Below are 25353 nucleotides of genomic sequence, written 5' to 3' on the forward strand. Positions count from 1 at the left end.
CGGGTACAAATGCACTATACATACCATCTCCACTCCGTTCAGAGCACAGGTAATAACTCTATCAGCACTTCCCCCCTTGGAGGAAGACCAGGATTTAAAACTACTCTGCCCAGTCAGGGCATTGAGACTCTGTATAGAGTGTTCCGCCCCAATCAGGCAGACGGAACAACTCTTTATATGCTTTGGTGGCCGCACCAGAGGGCTTCTGGTCACTAAGCAGAGACTCTCCAAATGGGTTGTTGACACTATTGCACTAGCTTACTCCTCCTTGGGCCTACACTGCCCCATGGGAGTAAGAGCCCATTTGACTAGAGGCATGGCCTCGTCTTGGGGTTGGTCTTGTGGTGTGTCCATTGCAGAAATCTGTGCGGTGGCCAGCTGGGCCTCGCCATCCACATTCGCCAGGTTCTAAAATCTGGACGTCCTGACCTTGCAGGCCCAGGTCCTTTCTGCTTCATGGGCTCAGTCTTGCCTCAGGGCAGAACCAGTCTGAGGCTTTGCCTACCTGCGCTCTTGGCCCTCAAGGAGTGCCGAGTCTGTAGGTTATATTCCTGGACATTTACTTATAGCTGGGCTGACCTCTATGAGTTTAGCCCTAGTGCCTCCTGCATGGTCCCCTGCTAAATTTCTTGTCCCTCTGAGCCCCTTGTGGTGCTTAAGGCAAGTATGAGTCTTTCCTCTAAGCATAACACGGCAGAATTGTACAGGTTCCCCATATAGCGTCTTAGCAGATGCAGTACGAGTGAAATATCGATAGAGAACCTACTCAGTTACAAACGTAACCTCGGTTCCCTGATATACGGGAATGAGTACTGCGTACTTAGCCATGCTATACAGCTTCATGACTCAAGTCGTTACTTCAGTCGAAGTAACCTGAGAATTCTATGGCGACATGTCGGCTTATGTAGCCAGATGGCCCTGTCCATATCTGTGGGCTCTGGCGGGCTTCATCGCATTGGTTCAATTTTCATTTACTGCATGAACCAATGGCTGTGCATTTACACTGCGTTATTGAAAAAGCTTCAGTCATCGGAGAAAAAGGAGTTTTCCCCATAGCATCTTAGCAGACGCAGTACTCATTCCCGTATCTCAGGGAAACAAGGTTATGTTTGTAACCGAGTACGTTTTTTATGTTTACAGCCTATGCTATTTGTCACAATGGGAACCTGCCATTGCACAGCATATTATAGACTATTGAAGCTGAAGCTCAAATTGATTCGGTATATAGTTAGGCCAACAAATACTGTAATTATTTAAAACAAATGTTTAAAACAACCATCCCAATTCCCAATATAAACAAGAACTCAGTTCAACCTTTAATTTAAAATCATGTACTTTTATATGTATGTATATTGCCCCCTATAGGTCTTGTAAGTTAAACAGTAAGATCTTCAATTTTACCTCACACAACCACAAATCTAGAAGAAAATCAGAATACAGTGCACAAAAACTTCCCTTCCCACTCAGTTACAATAAGCATCATTAAGCTGTCTTATAGCATTTGTTGAATATGCAGTGCAACACAAATTCAAAGAAATATTATCCAAATATATACTATGAAAATGGCAACTGTGCTACAAGTATGTGCTCAAACACTCTTATTCTAAACCAGATCTGATATGCAAGAGAATTAAGTAGTAGGTCTACTTTATGCAGCACATGCTTGACACAGCACAAACAGTGACACTAAGCCTCCCACGTGTGGCCTTTATCTCCTCCCTGCCTCCCTACAGACCGATCTGTCATCAGACTCTTTCACTTTCAACAGTTCCTGCTCTCATCCACTAGAACTAGCTGCAGTGATCCTCTACATCTACTATCACATAATATGTGCTTCAGATCAGTCATAATTCAGTGCTAGCTAAACACAAGCCATGTCGACCCGTATCCAAACACACAGTGCACAGTTCAGACTACACATTCAGCCACTGATCCTAAAATCCACTGATCTTCTTTCAGCCATTAACTCCTTAATCTTGGCTCATGCCAGTTCCCTGTCCACAGCCTTAATCCCTGCTGACCTCTTAGCCATATTTGATATCAATGACAACTTTGCAAAACAGCAGTTTTGCTGTTTGTGTAATTAGTTATGTCTGTTCATTGTCACGTCAGCACCATATGTTTGGTTTTGACTGAACGCCAAAGCAGCTGTCCATACACAGCCATACAGTACCTGATGATTCCAGTTTTTCCAGGCGTTCCGAGACTTGTTTATAGCAGAAAGTTTGTTGTGAGCTTTTTACAGTATAAAACTGCTGAGTCAGTGAGCTTGGTTAGATAAATGATATATTTCTAGTGCCATGCTATACTTAAAGATTGTCACTAACTGTTCTGCTCAATTCTGTAGTAGATTAAATGTCAAGTCATTTCTAGCACTAAAGTGAATTGTAAAAATAATTGTTTCTTTACCTACTATACACTACTGTTAAAAGGTTTGAGGTTGTTTAAGATTTTTTTAAAATGTTTTAAAAAAAATAAATCTCTTATGCTGCATTAATTTGATTGAAAATACATTAAAAACAGTAATATTGTGAAATATTATTACAATTTAAAATAACCATTTTCTACTGTAATATATTTTAAAATGTAATTTATTCCTGTGATGGTAAAGCTGAATTTTTTACACCAGTCTTGAGTGTCACATGATACTTCAGAAATCATTCTAATTGCTCATTTACTGATCAAGAAACATGTCTTCTTATTATCGATGTTGAAAACAGTTGTGCTGCTTAATATTTTTGTGGAATTCGTGATACTTTTTTTCAGGATTCTTTTATGAATAGAACAGGGGTCTTGCTGAAATATTTTTGCTTTGTGTAAAGCAAGCAGACTCAATTAAAGGGGTCAAATCATACTTTTTTTCACATTTTCTTTCCTAACAAGGTTAGAATATAAATTTTTATTTTATTTAATATATATATATTGCATTTAATTATTTTATTTATTATTTAAATTTTTTATTAATTATGACAGAAACAGTCATAATTGAAATTAAAGTCTTAGTTAAAGTCTCGTTTACTGTTTTAAAAGTTTTCATATATTGTATAATTTCCTTATTTTATCTCAAAACAATCTGATTCCATGGTATGAGGAACCTGAACTCATGAATGCAAAAACATTTGTCGTGTTTTTATTGGGAAATAGACATGTGAACATGTCTCATATATCCAGCAAAACTATTATCCCCTCTCTGGATGTGTATATGTGGTTTGTCATCGGTAACCTTAGAAACCAAGCAAGCAGAGACACTTCTGAAATGACTCATTCAAGAGCAGAATGCATGTAAGCAGATTTAATCTTAAAGGAATAGTTCATAAAAAATAAATTTGGTCATTGTTTTCACGCCATTTTATCATTCCAAACCTGTTGTGCTTTTATTCTATGTGGAGAATGGAAAATGCAGCACATTTCCATGCAATGACAAACTGTCCATTTTTTGGACAATAACAATAACTTGATAGCATTTGTTAAATGGAAAAGTGCTGCATTAAGATTCGTTAACATTCCTTTTCTGTTTTGCAGAGATAAAACAAATAAAATAAAACTTGTTTGGAACAACATGAGGGTGAGTAAATAATGACAGAATTTTAGTTTTTGGGTGAAAAATTCCTTTAATCATTAGCTTTGTCTTGCTGACAGCTACAGCTATTGAAATTCATTGTGGTGTTGATGGAATAAACCTTTTCTATGTCTATTGGCTTGGGAACAATCTTCAGAGTGAAAGCCTCTGTGACGGAGGAAGGATTGAGCGGTTTGAAGAAAAAGTATGTGGTTATTGTTTATATTGGATTACAAATTCATACATTTTTATACCCATCTATCTTTTTTGAAAGCGCAAAGTCCTTTGTGAAATCCTTATTAAAACATGACTTTACTTGAAGAGTAATTTCACAGAACCTTCAGACAGCATAAGCTGTTGATTTGACACCACAGTGGAAAAAGATTTACCATTGCTTGAGGGCTTATACCACATAAATGACTTTCTACAATGTGGCATACTGTAAAAGAGGCTTTTTATATAGAAATCAACCATGACAGTTTATTTAAAAATGTCCTGAATTTTCAAATTTTTAGTTTTGAAGGTAATATTATATTATGGTAACAGAGACTGCTGTCTTTGTGTGCATTTTGTCAATACTAAAAATGTATCTGATGGCACATTCATTTCTGAAATATTTAAATTTTATTTAGCAAATTTACTCATTATCTTATCATATAAGTCAAAACCACTGTGTGATTTTTACATTTATTTTGCAGTTGTACTTTCAAAGCTCACACTGGTACTTTGTCATCTGTTAATATTTCTCTTTGATGTTTAAGTTTGCCGGCCTAAATAAAAGAGGAAATTCCTTTTGATAATTTATTAATGATGGTGTATGTACTGAGAGACTGAGCTCCAGTCTGATGGGATATCCTTATGAGACTAACAGAGAAAATAGTAAAGCAACTGTATTAACCAAAGGACATGTGGAAAATTTTTATAAAATATTGTGTATTTTATTTTCAAGAGATGTTGTTGTATTTTATGTTATTTTTACATCCTCACGATATTTACTCTGTAAAAACAAAAACAAAACATAAAAAAGTCATTAAGCCATTTTTTTTGCCATTCACATATTTTTGACACTTTTGTAACCTTTTTTTAAACCCTGTGCTGAGATTACTTAAGATACATAGTGCAAACATAAAGTTGGCAGGTGTTAAATCACTACCTGAAGAATCACACATACAAGAGAATGTGGAGCCAAAATCAATATATTTTGATTGCAGGTGTCTGGAGCGAGACTCCAGATCTCCGAATTCCATCCCCGTCACTGTTGAGATAACACATTATCACGTCTTTGTTAGCCAACACACTGTAATGAACTCATGTAAATATGTGACACATGCTGTGGTGAGTGATACTGGAGTTTCTAAAGAGAAATTCATCACTATACACTTTCTTGTACTGCGTTACAGTTTTAAAAGTTCCAGACTGATCACAGTTTGAGAAATTTCTGAATTTCGCTCATTCTGGCGGCACCCATTCACTGCAGAGGATCCACTGGAGAGCAAGTGATGTAATGCTAAATTTCTCCAAATCTGCTCCAATGAAAAAAAAACTCATCTACATCTTGGATGACCTAAGGGTGAGTAAATTTTCAGCAAATTTTCACTTTTGGGGAACTAATCCTTTAAAGGGTTAAATCATTTTAAGATGACATCGGGCATTCAGACACCACAAAAAAAAAAAAAAAAAAAAAAAATGTGTATGGTTATTTAGCGAGACTAATAAGTCTCTTAGGCTATAGCTAAATCTTTTGAGAAAGACTGCAATAGTGAAGGCTGAAATCACTCTGTGTGATTCATTTTGACTCCCCCCTCGTGCAGACATTAAGGTCATCTGTGCGCAACTCCCTAGAAGTCATAAGAGAAAAGACACTTCAAGCAATCCTGTGATGAAAAGCCTCATGCAGTCTGTGCAGCAAATTCCTCAGTGATGTCCAAAAGCTGATTCATTCTTCAAGACTTTGGACTACAGATGACCATCTTTTGCTCAGTTAGAATACTTGAAAGCATATGGATGTTGACGAGAGGTAAGGACAGACATGAGAAGGTTGTTAATGGAGGCTGTCAGGAAAATTATTTTATTGTTTGTGTAGGTAATCAGCATCAAAATAGAGACGGTTTACCAAAAGAGATATATGTGCACTCACACTGCCTCCTACAGCAACATAATACAGGGAAACCCGCTTTTGTGGACTTAAAATGAGATGAGAGGTTATAACAGCACAAAATATTTTATTTTTTAAATTTATTTTACCAACTGTCAAGAGACTCTGAACTCAATCTGTAAAGATAAAACTTTAGGTTACTTTGAATTTATACTATACCACTCATAAATTATGTCTTGGAATAGTTTCCTTGCAGCCGAGGAGAGGCTGAAAATGATTAATTAGATTTTGATCCAGCTCTTAGTGGTGTGGCTCTGAAAGTTTATATAAGGCAAAATAATTTCACAATGCGAAGAAGACATAAAATACGTTACCCTCCAGAATGTGTTGCTTTATACAGTTATTTGCTGCAGTTATTAACAGTTATTTTTAATCTTTGTTTTTTTTTTTTTTTTTTAGCGATTTACCAATCGCGTACTGTTGCGTGCTGTAATGAATTTACTAAATGACCCCTAAAAGTGGCTAAAAAGTATGTTCTATATAGTATGAGTGTAGTAGCCTATATATGATCTGCCATGTTGCTACTGTCACGTGACCCATCAGTGTCCATTACTTCGCTTCACTTCCATTCATAAATTCTCTCCCGTGGCCTCATGGGATAGTAAAGTGTCCATCGTAGCCTATGCACACTTCCGAATCACTCCGGAAGTAGTAGTTCATCAGGGTACTTCTCCCCTACTGTTTTTCCAATACTATGAATTCGGACATACTACTGTTTTTCACATAGGCTACTACCGTGAGGAAGTATGCGATTTTGGATGCAGCTAATGTATCTTTATGAGTGAGTCATTGATTCATTCATTAAATTGATTCTTTCAAAACTTTGAATCATTCAAGAACAAAACCACTGTATGTTGCTCTGAGATACATGCAATGATTCAATTCAGCTGTGGCTTTGTTTGGAACTATTTTCATTGGTGGAGAAAAACAATAACTAGGAACTTTTTTTTTTCTAAAATGTAAGTTACTCAACATTACCTTATGTTTAATTGTTGTATAAAAATGTCACATTGACAATCTTTCAGTTGTGTTTATCTAAACATAAATATGTAGATGGGTAAAACTCATTTTATATATGGAACTTCACGACTTTTACTGAGGGGAATTTTTTTAATTCAGATTTGGTGGTTTATCAATTTCTGAATGTTCACAGACACATTCTTTTTTTACCTTATATGTGTTTTAAATATATATTTTGAATTTTTGTGATATAATATTATATGGGGGTGTTCTTCTTTTTTTTGTGTCTCTGTGAATCTGTGTGGTGTGAGAGAGGATGTGGACAAATATAAGACATTCTGTGTATTTCACATTCAAAGCAACCCAAAGGAAAGAAATTATTGCTCATTCAAAGCTGGGATTCTTATTGGAGTGTAAACAATAGTTAAGTTTCAATTAATTGTTAACTTCTCAGATACTCCTCTTTCAAACTGAGTGCATGTAAAACATCTGACTCTTAACTGAATTTTTCTTATCATAGCAAATCAGAGAAGTAACCAAGATTAATCAAAGCTCCCTTATGAATTCTTTTTTTTTTCCTCTGGGAAAACATTAGCAAATCAGCCAGAAAATGTTTAGAAAGAACTTGAGTAAATGTAAACCAATGGTTTATTTCTCAAACTGATGTTATTGAATTGCCATGTTGTCTGTAAGAAGTCATGTTGTTATGCTCTGGCATGTGTTTATTGATTTTGGCAAGCTCTCGTTTGTTGTTCTGTATCCTAATATAACCTCTATGAACAAAATTGCACAATTCAGATTCCACCTGGTCAGCCAGGCCTGATGACTCCTTTTTGGGGAGTGTGTCTGTAGGTTATAAGACAGGCCCACATCTTGGCTGCTACTGCAGGTGTTACTTACTGCCCCATATTATCACTTACCAGCTGCACAGACGGCAGGCAAAAACAAAGCCAGACTTTTGACTTGTAGTGTGTGTGTGTGTAATATATATTTGTATTTATTTAACCCTCTCAAGTTTTATCTTCAGCTTTAACAGCCCAATGCTACATATTTATCTAAGCAGTTGAGCGTGTAGTGTGCTGGCACTTAACACATGCTTGCAACTGCTCTTGCCTTGAACTTATGAAATAATGTACTGTCCTATTTTGTTTTTGTCTTCTGTCTTATCTACAGTGTGCCTTCATCGGAATGAAAGTGCCAATGGAGAATACTGGCAGGGTGTGAATACTACACTACTGTTCAAAATAAGATTTAAAAAATAAATAAATTAATACATTTATTCAGCAAGGATACATTAAATTGATCAAAAGTGACAAATTTTGTTATTTTGAACGTATTAACATATTAAATCAGCATATAGGAAGGATTTCTGAAGGATCATGTGACACTAAAGACTGCTGAATGTAATGACTGCTGAAAACTCATAGGAATAAATTACATTTTAAAATATATTAGAACAGAAAAGTTACTTTTAAATGGTAATAATTTTTTTTAAAATCACAGTATTACAGCTATATTACATTACAATTACATTACACTATAACATTACTAAAATAAAATGCTTGGTGAGCTTAACAGGAAAAAGGCTTCAGAGCAAATTTTAACACACACACACACACACACACACACACACACACACACACACACACAATAGCTGTGATTTACAGATATACTAATACCAAATTATCAGAGCTTTCATATTAATTTGATAATTTACTGTACATATTGAAAAAAGTGCAAAAGCTGTCATTGGGTTTAGACCATTTCAAAAAGTGCTAATATTTACCATTTAGATATTATGTACACTTTACATATTAGTACAGTATGTACCTTTAAGGTACCAATATGCAGCCTTTAGGGGTAAATAAGGTACAAAGGTGTAAGTTTTGTAAGTGAACTGCCCCAGTTACAACTTATATACCGTTTTTACTGAGAGTGAATGTCAACCTGTCTCTCATTATCTTTATTTCTCTTTAGGAATTTCAGGAGAAACATTTAAGTCAGTTTTAATAATGTTTGAACAACAAAATGTTCACCTGGAACAAGGAGCATCTACACTGTATGAGAGGAGATCTGAAGATTTTCTGCCCACATGAGTTTGTGGATGAGCTAATCAAGCTGATGACCCACAAAGTGAGTTCACAGGACTGAATCTGTGATATCAAAGAACTTTAATGATAGAACAATTGCTGGTTTCCTGTGACTCAGCTCATGCAAGCTGGTAGGTAGCTCACACAAGGCGACTTAAGGCTAATCCACTATAAGCCACAGCAAAGTGTTTGATGGTTCAAAGTGACTACAGGCTGATCCTCTTTAGCTACTCACACTGGGATGAGAAAGGCACACTTGTCTTAAGAGATTTTCTATTTCATCAATTAAAAGACTCCTACATGGAGTTTAATTGCATTAAATTGCAAAACTGCTAATACATTGTCAACAGATATTTCTAAAAAAAAAAAAAAAAAAAAAAACTATATTGTACTAATATATCTAATTATACAGTAAATGTTGTTTTGATGATACTGAATACATTGTCTAACCATTCTTCAGCTAGACCCAGATGCACGTTTTTGGGCCTAAAGTGAGTATTAAATCCTTATCAGATCCCAGTTATCTACACATTAAGCAATAATTCACACCTGTATGCTGGCATACCTCACAGTTCACTGAGCATCGTCTTACATTCCAGAATTCATATGCAGTTTATGTAATCGACATTTTTTAGCTGTAAGGGATGTAAGCTGCATGATCTACTGTATGAACAAAAAGTGGCATATACATACACTACCATATAAAAGTTTGAGGTCAGTAAGTTTTTATAAAAAAAAATTTAAGAAATTATAACTTTTATTAAGCAATGATGTATTCAATTCATCAAAAGTGATGGTAAAAATATTTATATTGTTACGAAAGGTTTATATTTCAAATAAAAGTTGTTCTTTTGCTTTTCTTTTCATCAGAGATTTCTGAAAAAAATGTATCAGATTTCTACAACAATAGTAAACAGCACAACCATTTTCAACACTGATAATAATAAACTTTTCTTGAGACTGAAGTAACGGATGCTGAAAATTCAGCTTTATCATCACAGGCATAAATTACATTTTAAAATATATTAAAACAGAAAACAGTTATTTTTAACTGTTATAATATTTCACAGTATTACTGTTTTAATGTTTGGATGAAATGAATGCAGCCTTGGTGAGCATAAGACTATTTAAAACATTAAAAATCTTAACTTTTGACTGCTTGGTAGTGTACTTCCTACTGATGCTACTAAATGTTGGAACATGAATAAAACATTTCTCCTTTTTTAACTCCATATCTTCTTATGCATTTCAAACTCTGTATAATCATACCATTAAAGCCTAATGTGTCTTGTAAAGCACTTGCTGTTTTGGTTGTCGTTCTTCAACAAAATGTCTCATGGTCAAGAGCCCAAATGCTGAGGTTAAATTGGGCTGGGTTAAATAGCAGCGCTCTTGATTGGTGGTCGGATAGCTAAATGTCAGTTGTAAAGAGTGATGTATCAGCGGGCTGGAGATAGTGTAGGCGTAGTTTGATTAATAAGGTGCTTGAAGCAGTGACTCAGCCAGCCGGAGCAGAGACCTCCGTGATAGGAGCCTCTGCACTATCCACCCATGATCAATAAGCCAGTTCAAGAGATTTCCAGGTGTATCTTATGCACAACAGTAAATTGAAAACAGGTTTTTAAGTCCTGGGCTCTCTGTTAACATGGTAATCTTCAATGTGACTGAACTGTGATTAATCTAACACTAACACACAATGTCTTTTGTAGCTGCACAACTTCATCAATAAGGCTCAATACCTCTGAATTGTTACCAAACCAGAAATTCAGGTGGGTCTCAATAAATTAGAATGTCGTGGAAAAGTTCATTTATTTCAGTAATTCAACTCAAATTGTGAAACTCCTGTATTAAATAAATTAGTAGTAAATGAAGTAGTTTAAGTCTTTGGTTCTTTTAATTGTGATGATTTTGGCTCACATTTAACAAAAACCCACCAATTCACACGAATCTCAACAAATTAGAATATGGTGACATGCCAATCAGCTAATCAACTCAAAATACCTGCAAAGGTTTCCTTAGCCTTCAAAATTGTCTCTCAGTTTGGTTCACTAGGCTACACAATCATGAGGAACACTGCTGATCTGACAGTTGTCCAGAAAACAATCATTGACACCCTTCACAAGGAGGGTAAGCCACAAACATTCATTGCCAAAGAAGCTGGCTGTTCACAGAGTGCTGTATCCAAGCATGTTTACAGAAGGTTGAGTGGAAAGAAAAAGTGTGGAAGAAAAAGATGCACAACCAACCGAGAGAACCGTAGCTTTATGAGGATTGTCAAGCAAAATCGATTCAAGAATTTGAGTGAACTTCACAAGGAATGGACTGAGGCTGGGGTCAAGGCATCAAGAGCCACCACACACAGACGTGTCACGGATTTGGCAACAGCTGTCGTATTCCTCTTGTTAAGCCACTCCTGAGGGGTCTTACCTGGGCTAAGGAGAAGAAGAACTGGACTGTTGCCCAGTGGTCCAAAGTCCTCTTTTCAGATGAGAGCAAGTTTTGTATTTCATTTGGAAACCAAGGTCCTAGAGTCTGGAGGAAGGGTGGAGAAGCTCATAGCCCAAGTTGCTTGAAGTCTAGTGTTAAGTTTCCACAGTCTCTGATAATTCGGGGTGCAATGTCATCTGCTGGTGTTGGTCCATTGTGTTTTTTGAAAACCAAAGTCATTGCACCCGTTTACCAAGAAATGGTAGCACTTCATGCTTCCTTCTGCTGACCAGCTTTTTGAAGATGATGATTTCATTTTCCAGCAGGATTTTGCACCTGCCCACACTCCCAAAAGCACCAAAAGTTGGTTAAATGACCATGGTGTTGGTGTGCTTGACTGGCCAGCACACTCACCAGACCTGAACCCAGAGAGAATCTTTGGGGTACTGTCAAGAGGAAAATGAGAAACAAGAGACCAAAAAATGCAGATGAGCTGAAGACCACTGTCAAAGAAACCTGGGCTTCCTTACCACCTCAGCAGTGCCACAAACTGATCACCTCCATGCCACGCCGAATTGAGGGCAGTAATTAAAGCAAAAGGAGCCCCTACCAAGTATTGAGTACATGTACAGTAAATTAACATACTTTCCAGAATGTTTTTATTTGTCTTATGAAGTTTTCTAATTTGTTGAGATTGGTGGGTTTTTGTTAAATGTGAGTCAAAATCATCACAATCAAAGAACCAAAGACTTAAACTACTTCAGTCTGTGTGCATTGAATTTATTTAATACACAAGTTTCACAATTTGAGTTGAATTACTGTAATAAATAAACTTTATCAAGACATTCTAATTTATTGAGATGCACCTGTATATGTTTAAACTCAAAGTATTCCGGATATCATTAAGCTCTGTGAGTGACTAAATTAAAGACAACCAAAGTAGGTAGAATTTGGTAAATACTTTGGATAAAAGCATCTGCTAAAAGAATAAATAGAAATCTAATTTGCTTTATGTAAAACTGAAGCAGTATGAGAAATGAAAGATTTGTGGTTTTATAACTGCTTTTAGTTTGATATTGGTTTGACTGGCACTTTTGATGAGGAAAAATTATTTGATTATAAAAGGACATTATTGACTGTATTGAATGAGTATGAATGAAAGGAGTAAGAGCACAGTTGCAGAAAGTCTTTATAAATGCACAATTTAAAATTGCTTAAAAAACAAACTAAATTAAAGCAAAGCCTTAAAACAATTATTTTATTAATAAAATATTTTTTTTTTATTTGATTTTTTTTGTTTAATTGGTAATAGCAGTGTTTTTGAACATGAATTATTAAAATATTCAGTTTTGCTAGTTATATCCTGTTATCCAAATTAGGCTGTTTAGACCTTTCTGTAGCAATAAGTTGGAAAATATTTCAAATTTCTATTTGAGGCAACATAGGCCTTCTATGCATCTTACACCAGGCTGCTGGTCCTTGTTTCTCTTTATAGGTCAGATGTTATTATTGGAATGGTGTCAGTCTGTCTGTGTTTGATTGTGACATTATGAAACACAATCTGTCAATGTCTTCAAGTGCTGGGAAGATTTCTGATTTTTAATCTGCACCCAGTATATTTATTGACAAAGGCAGATTATTTAGATGATGAAGTCATTGCATCCTTTTGTGTCTTCCAGCAAATGCATGACTGATATTTACCCACATAAGCAAAGGCTGACCAGCAGAAGGGTAAACTGTGGAAAGCCTGAATGGCAGATTTTAATAATGGCAGCATTCTGCTTCTAATAATTTATAAGCTGTCTTTTTTATTTTATTTTTTTATCAGAGAGCATGCTCATCATAGACCACAAGACTTTTGGTTTTATCCATAACAAAAACACCTTGCTTAAATTTATTAAATTATGAAAACTGACAGTAACTGAAAATGAATAGGGAGCTGGAGGTAAATACCACATTTATCAGACAACATCAGTGCATCATGTCTTTTAATTGGATTCAGCTTTCTAAATTCAGCTTTTGGGAGGTCTAATAAATAATGGCAAGACAACAGAAAGCTGTGTGTAATACTGGCAGACTTAAAAAAATAAAATAAAAAGTTGATGTTGACGATTTAGTTTGACATTTAATTTTAACTGGAACTTGATAAGATTAAAGTGAAAAATATTATTATAATCAGAATATAATTTCTTATAACAAATCTCCCTTTATCAGTAAGTCGCTTTGGGAACAAAAACAGATTTGTTCAGATGTTTTTGTAGTGTTTTTTTTAACTAAATTTTTTGTAGTTTTTAAAAATGTTTTAAAACTACATTGCCTAGTGTGTAAAATTATCTTCAGCTTAACAAAAAATACAAACATAAAAATGTAGTATATAATGTAAAAGTACATAAATAATATAAAACTATAAGAATAATACAAAAATCTTATGACATTAAGGTTATATTATTAAAAATATGCATTTAATATTTAGTTTAAAATACTACTGATATATTCTTGGTGGAAAGATGTTGCTTCCCAGATGAACCAGATGAATATGAGTATAGAAGATGAAAAGAGTTCAATATAATCTCTGTTATGTTTTTACTTCCTCACAGACATTTTCGTGGTTCTTTGTTATGACTTTTCAATTATTAAGTGATGAGTGTATTATTATTAGGTCTGTAGATAAAAATGTAAAATGTAAATTTCTTCACTTCATGTACTGCAGAATGACCTGGTGTCTCCTAACAAGAGCATTTTCTTATCTCGTAACTGAGTGAGCACAGCCCACCTATTAAGTCAAGTTCTACCATAGCACCTGTAAGGAGGAGAGTGCCAGCTGAATACACCCATGAACCTTTAATCTCCTTTGGCCCATAGATCACATTTCAGCCATGCATCAGACATTCTTATCTTTGTAACAGCTGCTCCCCTCCTTGCTGATGGCCATCTTGTTGGCTGACTTTTACCATCCCTCCCTTTGTTAAACAACAGTGGTGTAGATATTGAATTCACTTTACAAATGACTAAAACTTATCTGGTGACTTTCCATGCGTAGACTTAAACTAGAGCACTATACGGTATGTTGCGGTGAATGTAGTTCATATACACTGACTTTGTCACGCTCATTCCACTCCATCAATGTGCCTGTTGGCTACAGTATGTGTAGAACTGAAACATGAAAGTAATGAGGTGTGTTGTGTAAGTGCTGAATCTGAGGTAGTGATGAAATGACTGGAAATGAACCTGTGAGGAAATCCCTGGCATGGCGATGAGGATTAAATTAATTAATTAATAAAAAATGGAACAACCCAGAAAACATCAAACAAAACAGAGAGAGTGTTGTATGTGGGAAAGTTACAAATAACTGCCTTTAGTTCTCTGCATCCTTATCTTGATTGTGTATCCAGATTTTTTGTTTAATTTTGCTGCACAGAGCCCTCTTGATAAAATAAAATAGGATAAAATTAAATACATTTTAATATTTTAATTATTATTATTATTCATTAACTTCAAATTAGGTGTTTATCACCAGTTCATTTAAATAATGTATGTTTATCAATTTATTTATTTATTATAATATACATCATGCAAGTGCAAATTATAGTCATTTGTGTCGTCCTGCACAATGCTGACACCTATTGGTGAACAAATGAAAGTTAATTTCAAGCTTGAAATTGTTTTAGCACTATGAGCAAGCATTTCAAGTCTTGATTTATTCTTATCAACTCATTTGCATTAGCCTGAATACATTAATTTACACATTTAATAATACTTTTTGTTCAATTCAAAGTTTAAATCCTGTTAAATAAAACAATTTGTTCATAGGTATAATTACAAAAAAACTAAAGGGTAGAATAGTACAAACTGTGCTTCTGAATTACATTTACAGTATGCACATAAAATGTATGTGCAACATTCGAAAGAATAATTAAATCTTTAGAAACAATACAGCTTCTGATAATGTACTTTCATAACATTGTGCCTGTTCGATATCCCTATTCCCTCCCTACATCTGTCTTCTCATGGAGAACACTAAATATAGGCACTCCACTGGCTCAACATCCACAGTAACATTATTCTACTCTCTTCACCCATCATATCAAAGAATAAAATTAAGAACTTCTCTGTACACGTTTGGCCTAAGCCTAAAGTTACAGTATATGTTTTTATTAGTTGTGCATTACCAGAAGAATATCAGGAATACTATCCTGATGTTACCGGCTCGTTTTGAGTCATGTGTTAGACGTGAGCTCTGGCTCTGTGGATGTCTGACACTATTGTGGCAGTGGCACCAAGCGGCATAGCATAGGCTGTGCTCAAATTCTGCAGTCCAACCACCAGACACTTCCAGCTTTTACGTAGAGCTTTCCCCATATTCTGTAAAAAAAAAAAAAAAAAAAAAAAAACAATCAATTGAAGGTAACACTGAATGAATATGAGGTAACACTTTATTTATAGTCCACTTTAGACATTCTAAGTAACTTTGCACTACATGCCAACTACCAATCATTTGAGTGTTAGTAGATGGTCTGCTTATATCTACTAAAACTCTTGAGTTATTTGACATGTAGTTGCAAAGTTACTCACAGTTAGAATGTCTGAAGTGGACTATTAAGTGTAACTGAATACGACTATCAACATAATACAGTTATATTAACAATATGCAGAGTCCCCCATGTATATTTACTCTGGTACTTCTACAGTAGCCTACTGATGATGAAGCAGCTTGTTTTCAAAGGTTTATTATTATTAAAAAGAACCTATGGTTGAAATAGCTTATTTTAATAGATTAAAACATGTATCCATGGTAATGTGATAACGTTTTAAGAACTAGCTTTATGATCTTGAATAAAAACAGTAAAAAATAAATAATATATAATAAAATAAAATAAGAATTATTTGGTCTGTTTAAGTTACATCTTTTAGAATTTTAATTAAACATCATAGCCTACAGTAGCCTTAGCTATAACTAACCAGTTGTGAAATTCTATAGAAAAATACATTTATCAAACAATTTGTTGTTGATTCTTAAAAACTCCCAAATAATGTTTCTGTCCGAGCTGTGTTTATATTAGATAATTGTTTCTGCGTTACTAAGACGGTAAGCAGTGTTATTATATTTACCGTAGCCTAAATAATCATGATCAGACAAACAAGAAACTTTCACAGTTAATCACGTACTTTTCTTAACTTTTATATTTGTCTTGTATTTTCTTGATATTGTCATCTCGTGGTAGGTCAACAATATCATCCTCAACCAGCGGTTGGTATTTCTCCGGTAGAAAAGCGATGTACGCTTGTTTGGCGGACTTCTTTTTCATGTTCACGCGCTTCGATGAGTCCAGCATATGCGGCTCGTCCTGAACCTTGGTTTCTTCCTTAGCTGCTTGAGCGTCGTTAGTATGACCTATTTCAGATGTGTCCTTCTTTTCTTGATTGAATGTGATGCGTTTTCGAGACATTTTATTCGCATTAAAGTACACTGTCCATCGGAATCATCTGAATAATGTGTCAGGGGCGAAGTTCACGAAACGAAACTTCGACCAGAATAAGCGCATGCGCAGTTCGTCGCGGGCTAATCATTTGACAGAATCTGTGATAATATATGCAGCCATTATTTCTAACCTGATGTTATCTGTTTAGACTAGTTTGAGTAGCCTACACATTTCTTTTTGAAATTGGTATTCAGAAGGCTAAGTGTTATGCTACCGTCTTATTCCATGACATGACATTACATCATCTGATGTCTTCAGCTGAAGAACTTGGACAAAGTTCAGCTTGAGTTATAAATTTTAGTGTGTGAGAAGCAATAGTGGAGTTTATGCATAGAACTATCATGCTCTGAAACATTAGACCTACATCACTTTCTTTTTCTTTTCTTTTTTTTCAAAAGAACTATGCCAGCTTTGCCTTCATGCACATATCTAAATGATCTACCATTGATTTATAGAGTTTGCAGGTATATTTCACTTTTAGTTTACGGAAGGAAATATACCACAATACAAAAAAAAATAATACATTTAAATAGTCTGACACAATAATTTCTGGTTAGATTATTTCATTTTAGGTTTTGATGTGGAATACATCTTGTTGCGTTAAGAATAAATATTTGCTAAAGCGACAATGTTCTCTCTTTCTCTCTCTCTCTCTTTTTATATATACATATACTTTTGTTAAATTACAAACATCAGTGGAAATATCAAATTTTGACCACAAGACATCAAATATTTTGTATGCAAACTACATATTTATTTGTAAATGCACAAATAAACTTTAAATGATAAGTCAGAGTTGTCACTTGACTGATTGGAGGAGGTTTCATTAAATGTAAATGTAAATGTGTGGCCTAGGGGTGGGGGGTATATTATAAAGGCTCAGCTGGGTGGGAGTTTTTAAGAGAAGCTGGTGTAAAACAGTAAAAAATAAATAAATCCTATAGAGAGAGAGAGAGAGAGAGAGAAAGAGGTAAATCCCCATCACCTGCACGATAGTTTATACATATACAGTTTTAGTGCCCATCAAGATGGACTATGTGTCTATTACTCATCCTTGGTGCACATCTATTGGCAGGTAAGATTTTAGATTCGTCTTTTTAATTTTGTACTATACATTTGTACTTTAGCTTGGTACTATTTTTCACAATTTTTCTTATTTCTCCTACCAGTTCACCTTTTTTTTCATTTTCATCCTATTGTAATATTATTAATAGGTCTTTGTAACTCAATACCTTGAATGGAAATCTAGAGGATGTTCACTGATCTTACATTTCATTTTGATCTTTTTTTCTGTACTCCTTTCCTAAAAGAAAAATCTAGTGATCATTTATTCCGATTTGTTGTGTTTTGTCAAATATAACATGTATTCAGTTAAGCCATTTTTTTTCTATGCCTGTGTAGAAGAGGTAGTTGAGGAAGACTCCGAAACACTGCAGAAATCATGATAAATTCTAAACATGTGAAACCAGATAATTGTGAAACAATTACAACAACAAAGTTGAGAATACTTGTTTTTTATGAGAATACTCTAGGCTATGTGTGTATTTTCTCTCTTCACCATCAGGTTGAAATTGAGGTCCCACAGACCTGTAGTTTTGTCACAACAGAACGTGTCCTGAGTGAAGTGTCAGTCATCGACGCACAGGGTCAGCCTGTTTAGGAGTGTTTGGAGGAGGGCTTATTGTGTTGAGTATTTCTAGGCTTAAATAGAGAAAATACATCCTGTTGCTTCTGTAATGATAATGCATCTTGTATTTTGGTTATTGAGCATTCGGTTTATGAAACTCCCTTTGCAGGAACCCTCTGAATTTTGTGCTGGAGCAGGTGAGCAAAATTAGCACATTAAAAGTCTCCTCCCATATCGCTAACATATTGGAATCAGAAGATCCAACCCTGAGCACATATGTACACTCATATTTCAAATACTCAAGACCTTGCAGTTCAAAATTATTTGTTTAGATTTTTTTGCTGGAAACAGAAAATGTGCTGAGGATGTTGTACAATGGATGATCAAAACTGTTTGAAGTTTTGGCAATGTTGTATTGAGATTAAAGATCTTGTCTCTACAGAATTCTAACCTCAAACAAAATAAATACTTTTTGTGTTGTCAAGATAACCTCAGTCTTCATACCATTTATCAGACATAATTTTAGGAATGCACCAATATTAAAAGTTATAATTATTTTCATGTTATTGCAGATAACTGATAAGTTGCCGATATTAAACTTTTGTATTATTTTGTCATAATAAATAAAAAATAAAAAAATAGAAAATAAAATTAGTTATTTAAATTGTTGTAAGTGAATATAAGCATCATAACAAAAAAACTTATATTACATTTTACAGAGTTATTAAATTGGTATTATTTTGAAATATAATCTTTAAATGACCATTCGATGATGACAAAGATAATCTATGATAAAGATAATTGGTTGATAACCAATCATATTGTTTCGCTAGATAAGACCCCTATTCTTTGGCTGGGATCGTGTAGAGCCCTTTTAAGCTGCCCTTTTAAACTGTGATTTGGACCCTCAGCCCGTTGGCCACCATTGAAGTACATTACATGGAGAAAAATCCTGGAATGTTTTCCTAAAAAAAACTTAATTTCTTTGCGACTGAAGAAAGAAAGGCATGAATATCTTGGATGAAATGGGGATTATCAGTAAATTATCAGGAAATGTTTATTCTGGAAGTGAACTAGTCCTTTAATGGAAAATATATCAGGTCAGGAAACTATGTGCTTTTAAACGTATTTATTTGGTCAAGATTGCTTGCATTTCTGTAAATGGGAGTTGTCTAATGTGTAAGAATTTGAAATTGGTCTAAAAATAAGTTCCTCTAATTTTAAGGTGTTGAGCCAACTGAAGCCACAGCAGTTGTGAAATACAACCTCAATAAGAACATCCTCACCACTGACCTTCAGATCCCTAAATACGACCTTGAAGCTGGCATCAGATTTGCAGTTACACATAGCAGTGCTAAAGGAAAGAAGATGCGTGGCATTACAATTGATGTAACTAACAAAGACATCCCACAGCTTTCCCTAGTTGGACATGCTAGGTTAAGTAAACCTTTTTAAATATTTTAAAAAGAGTAAACACTCAATAGTGGGGAAAAATATCTAGGAGAATTTTTTTTTGTTTAAATGACAGACACTTTTATGGGCAGTCTCAGTTGTTACTCTAGATATATATATATATATATATATATATATATGTGTGTGTGTGTGTGTGTGTGTGTGTGTGTGTGTGTGTGTGTGTGTGTGTTTCTTATATGTTTATATTTTTTTGTGTGTGTTTTTATTGAGCTTAAGTTGCCAGTGCCAGCACTACAGATGGACACCTCTGCCACTGCCACCCTAAAGAATAACAATGAGCTCATCCTACAGCTCGAAACCGCCTTTAACATGCCAGAGACTACATCTGTGCAGAAAGCTGTCCTCAGATATGGTAATGAAGCACACATAGTTAATGAAGCAAACTTTCTTGGAATGAATTTGTCATTATTGACTTCTTTGTGATTTTGCAGATAATAACAAGGTTGAACTTTAAATGAAGTCACACATAAACTCTGAAGTTGATAATCTTTTTCCAAATATGGAGGAATACCGTAACCAGTTCAGGAGAGTATTGATGATGTCCTTGACCAGAAAGTCACCAAGACTGACATGAAACTTTGTCACATTGTTTCAAAAGGGTTAGAGGTAAGTGCATGAAATCATGCTTGAGATTCGTATAAATTACATGTCTTTTGCCATTTTAATTTAAATCTTTGAATGGCTTTGTTGAAAATGAAAATTTCATAATCTGACTTTTTGTCCATAGGCAGTGAATATTTGGCTGGATAAATTAGCAGCAGGCAGTACATTCGTGAACGTACAGAGGAGCAAGAGAAGCACACCAGGGCTCACTTTGCCATCTTTGCCATAATCTGAGAACTTTTTGTTACAATAAAAAAAAAATCATCAGATATAGGGGAGACCGGGTCTTGGTGTCACATGAAAATGTTGTCACAGGGCGTATATGTAGATGACTACTGGGGCATGTTGTCACAAAAGACAAGTTACATTTACATTTTATGTAACATAGTGAAAATACAGTGATGTGTGTTAACTGTTTAGACTGGTAGTCTTTAAATACAGGTATAATATGTGTAAGGGATAATGTACATCCAGTCGGTTGTTCTCGCAGAATAAACCCTGACAGGGTGATCAGGACCCCGACGCGAAGCGGATTACATGGCTACTTGCCACATAAGTAAATAATTAGACGCAAAATATTGATTTGAGTTGAAATATTTGAACGCAAAGCTTCCGTGAAGACAGCAGTTGCGAGCAAGCGGCAAATTCAAACTAAACGGACATTTAAGGGAAATGGTGCAGGCAAACCATGTATGACACAACATTTCACCACAAAATAATTAAGGCAATAAAATAATTAAGACTAAAATATTTTAAAACCTTACCAGTTTGTTAGTTCTTTTATAATCCATTACAGTGTACAAAACAATCGTAGCAAAATGGCAGCAGCTGCGTTTGTATGAAACGAGAGCGGGTCCGCAATACCAGGAAGACATACTAATTAAACAATTGTACACCATTTTGAATCGGGTTGTAATATTTTATTAGCTTAACAAACGCAAAGCTTCCACCAAGAAAAAAATAGTTCAAGCAAGAGTACAATGCCGTGTTATTAGCTTTTACAGGTTTTTATCCAGGGATAACATACCTCAGAATGTTGCGACTGACCAATCAGAATCAAGTATTCCACCGTGTAATAAACATTGATATTGACTATAAACTTTGCTCTCTTTTTTATGTTCTGTGATGCTTTGATGAGATGCCAGTTCAGCAAAGGCAGAATCTCCATTTCACTTCCTCTTCTCTTGGGAGGAAATAATCTGCTGAACTCAACATCCCTTCCACCCTCACACTCCCACAGATTCAAATCCCCCTCATTGGCCTGGATATTCCTAAGAACAACTACAAGATTCCATCATTCACAGTTCTCAGAGCTTTGGACTTCTCCTTACCCATGTTAGGTGTAGCAAGAAGTGTCTGTTAAGATGAACAACAATTTTTATGACTGGGAGGGCTCTGTCTTAGGGGGAAACAACACCGTTAATGTTCCCATTTACATTGCTAAGTACAAAATGATGGCCAGCTGCCCCGTGACACCCCTGTCATACAAAATTGAAGGTATTCAAGTCATCAAAAATCATATTAAGCTAATCTACAAAGATAATTGTCATAATGGCATCTTCAGTTTATTGGAATTTGTTTAAATTCACATACATTAAAACATAGATATTTTATATATACAATATGCTCAAAAGAGAAGGAAAAAGAGAGTCCACGTTGAAGTTTGACTCCTCAATCATCCAGTGTCAGTGTTATCGAAGGGTCCTATGTCAATTTGTTTTAGTGACATTAGATTATAGTGTGTAGGTGTTATAGAAGGGTCCTATGTCAATGGAGAGATGTTGATTTTGTAAATAATTTATGAATAAATAAGTGTATAAACAATTGTGCTAAAAATGATAATGGAATAGGATGACATTCTGAAGCATGTGGCAGAGTTAAAGCACAAGAAAGGCCAGCTGTCTGTGATGTCAGATAGTAGTATGACGGCATTTGGAAAAGCTCTGCGCTGTAAAGCTAAACTTGATGTCACAAGTGAAGAAGTCAGACTGAAAGTTGAAACCAAGGCGGATGATGCAACACCTCATGCATACTCCCTCCTTACTGGATCCCTAAACAGTAATGGCCTTGAGATGAACATAGAAGGTTTGCTGAATTTCAAAGATGTACGTGGGACAAAGGTACACTTACTTTTGGAGTAGATGGCTTGACCACCAGTTGCATGACAACCATTGAGGGAAGCTCTTTGACTTTTGAGAATACCTTCAGTGCTGGTATTGATGGTGATGGAGCCTCTATGCCTGTTGTATCAAAAGGATCAGCACAGGATAACACAATTAAGCTCAGTGCGGAGGGTAAGATTTCACCCAAAGAAGCATATCTAACCAGTGTTTTTAAAAGGAAAGCATTTGATGGAACTGCTAGAAACACTATGAACTTTGGTATTAATAAGCAAGGACTGAGTCTGTCTAATACCATGATTGGTACTTTACAGAAAATGAAATCAGAGTGCACTCATACTCTGACTGTAACTTTATGGAATTGGCTCTCTGCTCCAAAACTGACAATTTTATCTGCGATGGAGCATCCTACAACCACGACATTAAGGTTAATATGAGGCCGTTTGTCACAACGTTAAGTGCAAAAAGCCAGCTTTGATTTTGGACTCAGTGGTGATGGCAACCTTATGATGGAGTCATTTAAGATGGATGTAGCTGGAAGCCTCAGTGGAAACTAAGTATGGGGAAGAGGATAACATTAAGCACACCTGTCAATTTTCTTAGATCAATTTACAAAAGCTGCAGGACAGCAGTGCTGCTTGGTTGAAAGAACTGGATGCAAAATATGAAATTAAAACCAAGGTTCAAGAAAAGCTGAGTGAACTGAGGAAGATGGTTGAGACATTTGACATTAAGATGTTACTTGAGGGTCTGAGATACTATATAATCTCATTTGACTTGACTGAATATATGAAATAACTTTCTGATCAAATTCCATATTAAGACTTAGAGAGAGTGCTGGATTCTGCGAAAGATGTCATTGTAAACTGGATAGAGTGCGAAATTCCATAGAAAATTAATAGAGTTTACTTAAATGCACAAGAGCTTATTTTATGGTATGAAATGGACAAGAAAATTTAAGTTTTGTGGAGCAGGCCATTGTATTAGTCAAGCAGTACATAATTCAAGAGCTGGTACAGGCTGTAGTGGATACTTTAAAATCTCAAGGTCGTTTTCAATTATATTAACAAGCAGATAAATTAAGTTTATGAAATCCCGCAAAAAATAGAGGCATCCAGAGAATTTACAAAAGAGATGCAGGTGACTGTTGTTGATTATTTGGAGATACTGAAAGATACAAGGATGGCCGAGGTTTGCAGGAATGTAATAGATGTAATTGGCACTACTGCATATAAAGACATAAAACTGAAAATGACCATGAGGGTTCTGTCATCTTAAGTGGTTCTTCAGCCAAAGCAACAGCCAAGACAGCTGCCAAAGTCACCACTCATACTGTATATACACAGCTGATTTGATTAATAATGTAGTCATTGCTTTAAAGAATGGAATATCTGCAAATATGGACACAACTTACACCCATAATTTGAACAACCCCACCATACAGTAGATCTTTCCAGTCAGGCTATAATGACCAAAACAGCAGAAAATCGCTTTGAATCTAGGACAATATCTGTGACAGTTGGAACAGTGGGTAGTGGAAAGTGGTCTCCATCAAGTCCATCAAGGACCACCAAGTCCATTGATGACTATTCTGATGAAATTACACACAAGAGCAATTTGGAGTTCATTGTCAATGCTGGCACAGCAAATCTTAATTTTAAAGGAGAAACAAACAGCAGAAACCTTAAAATGAAGCATTCTGTTAATGCAGAGTCTATCATTTTTGAGCCACATCACGTTGATGCCAGGGCTGAGACAGAGGCACCATTCATCAAGGGCAGTATTTTGATGTTGAAAGGAAAGGCTCAAATGGAGAATGTCCAAATGGAAATAGGAATTTCACATAATGCTAAGCTCACTGGAAAAGTGAGTAGAAGTATATCCAAAGCATGTGAGTTCTTGGCTCAACCATTTGAGGTCACACTTGATTGCAGAAATAAAGGGAACTCTAAAATCATCTTGCCCCTGAAGCTGACTGGAAAAATTGATCTCCAAGACGACTTTGGATTTACTTTGAACTCCAGTAAACAAAATGCTTTTTGGGTAGGTCTCACTTGCTTCAATCAAATACAGACACAACTTTACCTTGGATATATATGAAACAACTATTTATTTGAATGCCAATGGTCTTCGTTCCACACTGAAAACTGATCTAACCTCTAAGGTCTACCACCAAAAGATTGGTTCCTGGAATATGGACGTTAATAAGAAACTTGGTCTCGAGGCTTCTCTGCAGCGTGTTTATGCTACAATGACTTACACAAGCACCAGTGCAGCTGGTATTGCATCGTTTTCAACAAATGGAAAGCAAAAAGTAAGGGTGATTTAAGTAAGTTTGTTCCACTGTCAACTTTTTCAGCTAATCTTGACATTGATGTTTCACAGCCGAGTAAACTCAGTCATGCTGGCATAGTGCAGAACGGAGATCTGTCCTGCACTTCAGATAATCAAAAATTACTTTGGTAACCAGTACTGACCAATTGCAGTTCCTCAATGCTTTGACTGTTGTGATATAAACCAAGAGCATTTCACATTCCATTTTTAGTGATTGCCACCATCCTTCTTGAGAATGGAGTTGTGGGGTTTAGATGGAAAAAGTACCTTTACCCATCGTGATGTGAATATAAGCTGAAAGCATGATCTCCATCAGAATCTAAGGTAAGAACAACATATCACTTTCTCAAATTTCTACTCTCTTGAATTTTATGTTTTACATAGGCCTTTTTGTGCTTTACACATTGCAAAATTGCATTACTAATGTTATTGTAATTGTATCTTATCTTCTATATCTTAACTTGCAGCCGGCTTCGTCTGGTTCCAATTCACTAGGAGGTCACCATCTCAGTTTTATGTGAAACT

General features: G+C 35.3%; 2 long non-coding RNA genes and 3 pseudogenes across 2 annotated transcripts; 4 read left to right on the forward strand and 1 right to left on the reverse strand.

Moving 5' to 3' along the window:
• The first annotated feature begins 3703 nt into the window (after positions 1-3703).
• Positions 3704-9472, forward strand: LOC122148259. The gene is made up of 4 exons (XR_006162208.1): positions 3704-3764; positions 4960-5129; positions 5371-5576; positions 8652-9472. It is a non-coding gene; the product is annotated as an uncharacterized LOC122148259 (long non-coding RNA).
• A 5855-nt stretch (positions 9473-15327) lies between these two features.
• LOC109108598 lies at positions 15328-16909 on the reverse strand. The gene is made up of 2 exons (XR_002020906.2): positions 16358-16909; positions 15328-15553 (listed from the first exon to the last, which is right to left on the reverse strand). It is a non-coding gene; the product is annotated as an uncharacterized LOC109108598 (long non-coding RNA).
• A 790-nt stretch (positions 16910-17699) lies between these two features.
• On the forward strand, positions 17700-21957 carry LOC109108389 (annotated as a pseudogene).
• Positions 21958-21997: 40 nt separating this feature from the next.
• Positions 21998-23587, forward strand: LOC122134476 (annotated as a pseudogene).
• Positions 23588-23676: 89 nt separating this feature from the next.
• On the forward strand, positions 23677-24975 carry LOC122134342 (annotated as a pseudogene).
• The last annotated feature ends 378 nt before the right edge of the window (positions 24976-25353 follow it).

Source organism: Cyprinus carpio, chromosome A17 (genome assembly GCF_018340385.1).
Source record: "Cyprinus carpio isolate SPL01 chromosome A17, ASM1834038v1, whole genome shotgun sequence".
Taxonomy (NCBI): domain Eukaryota; kingdom Metazoa; phylum Chordata; class Actinopteri; order Cypriniformes; family Cyprinidae; genus Cyprinus; species Cyprinus carpio.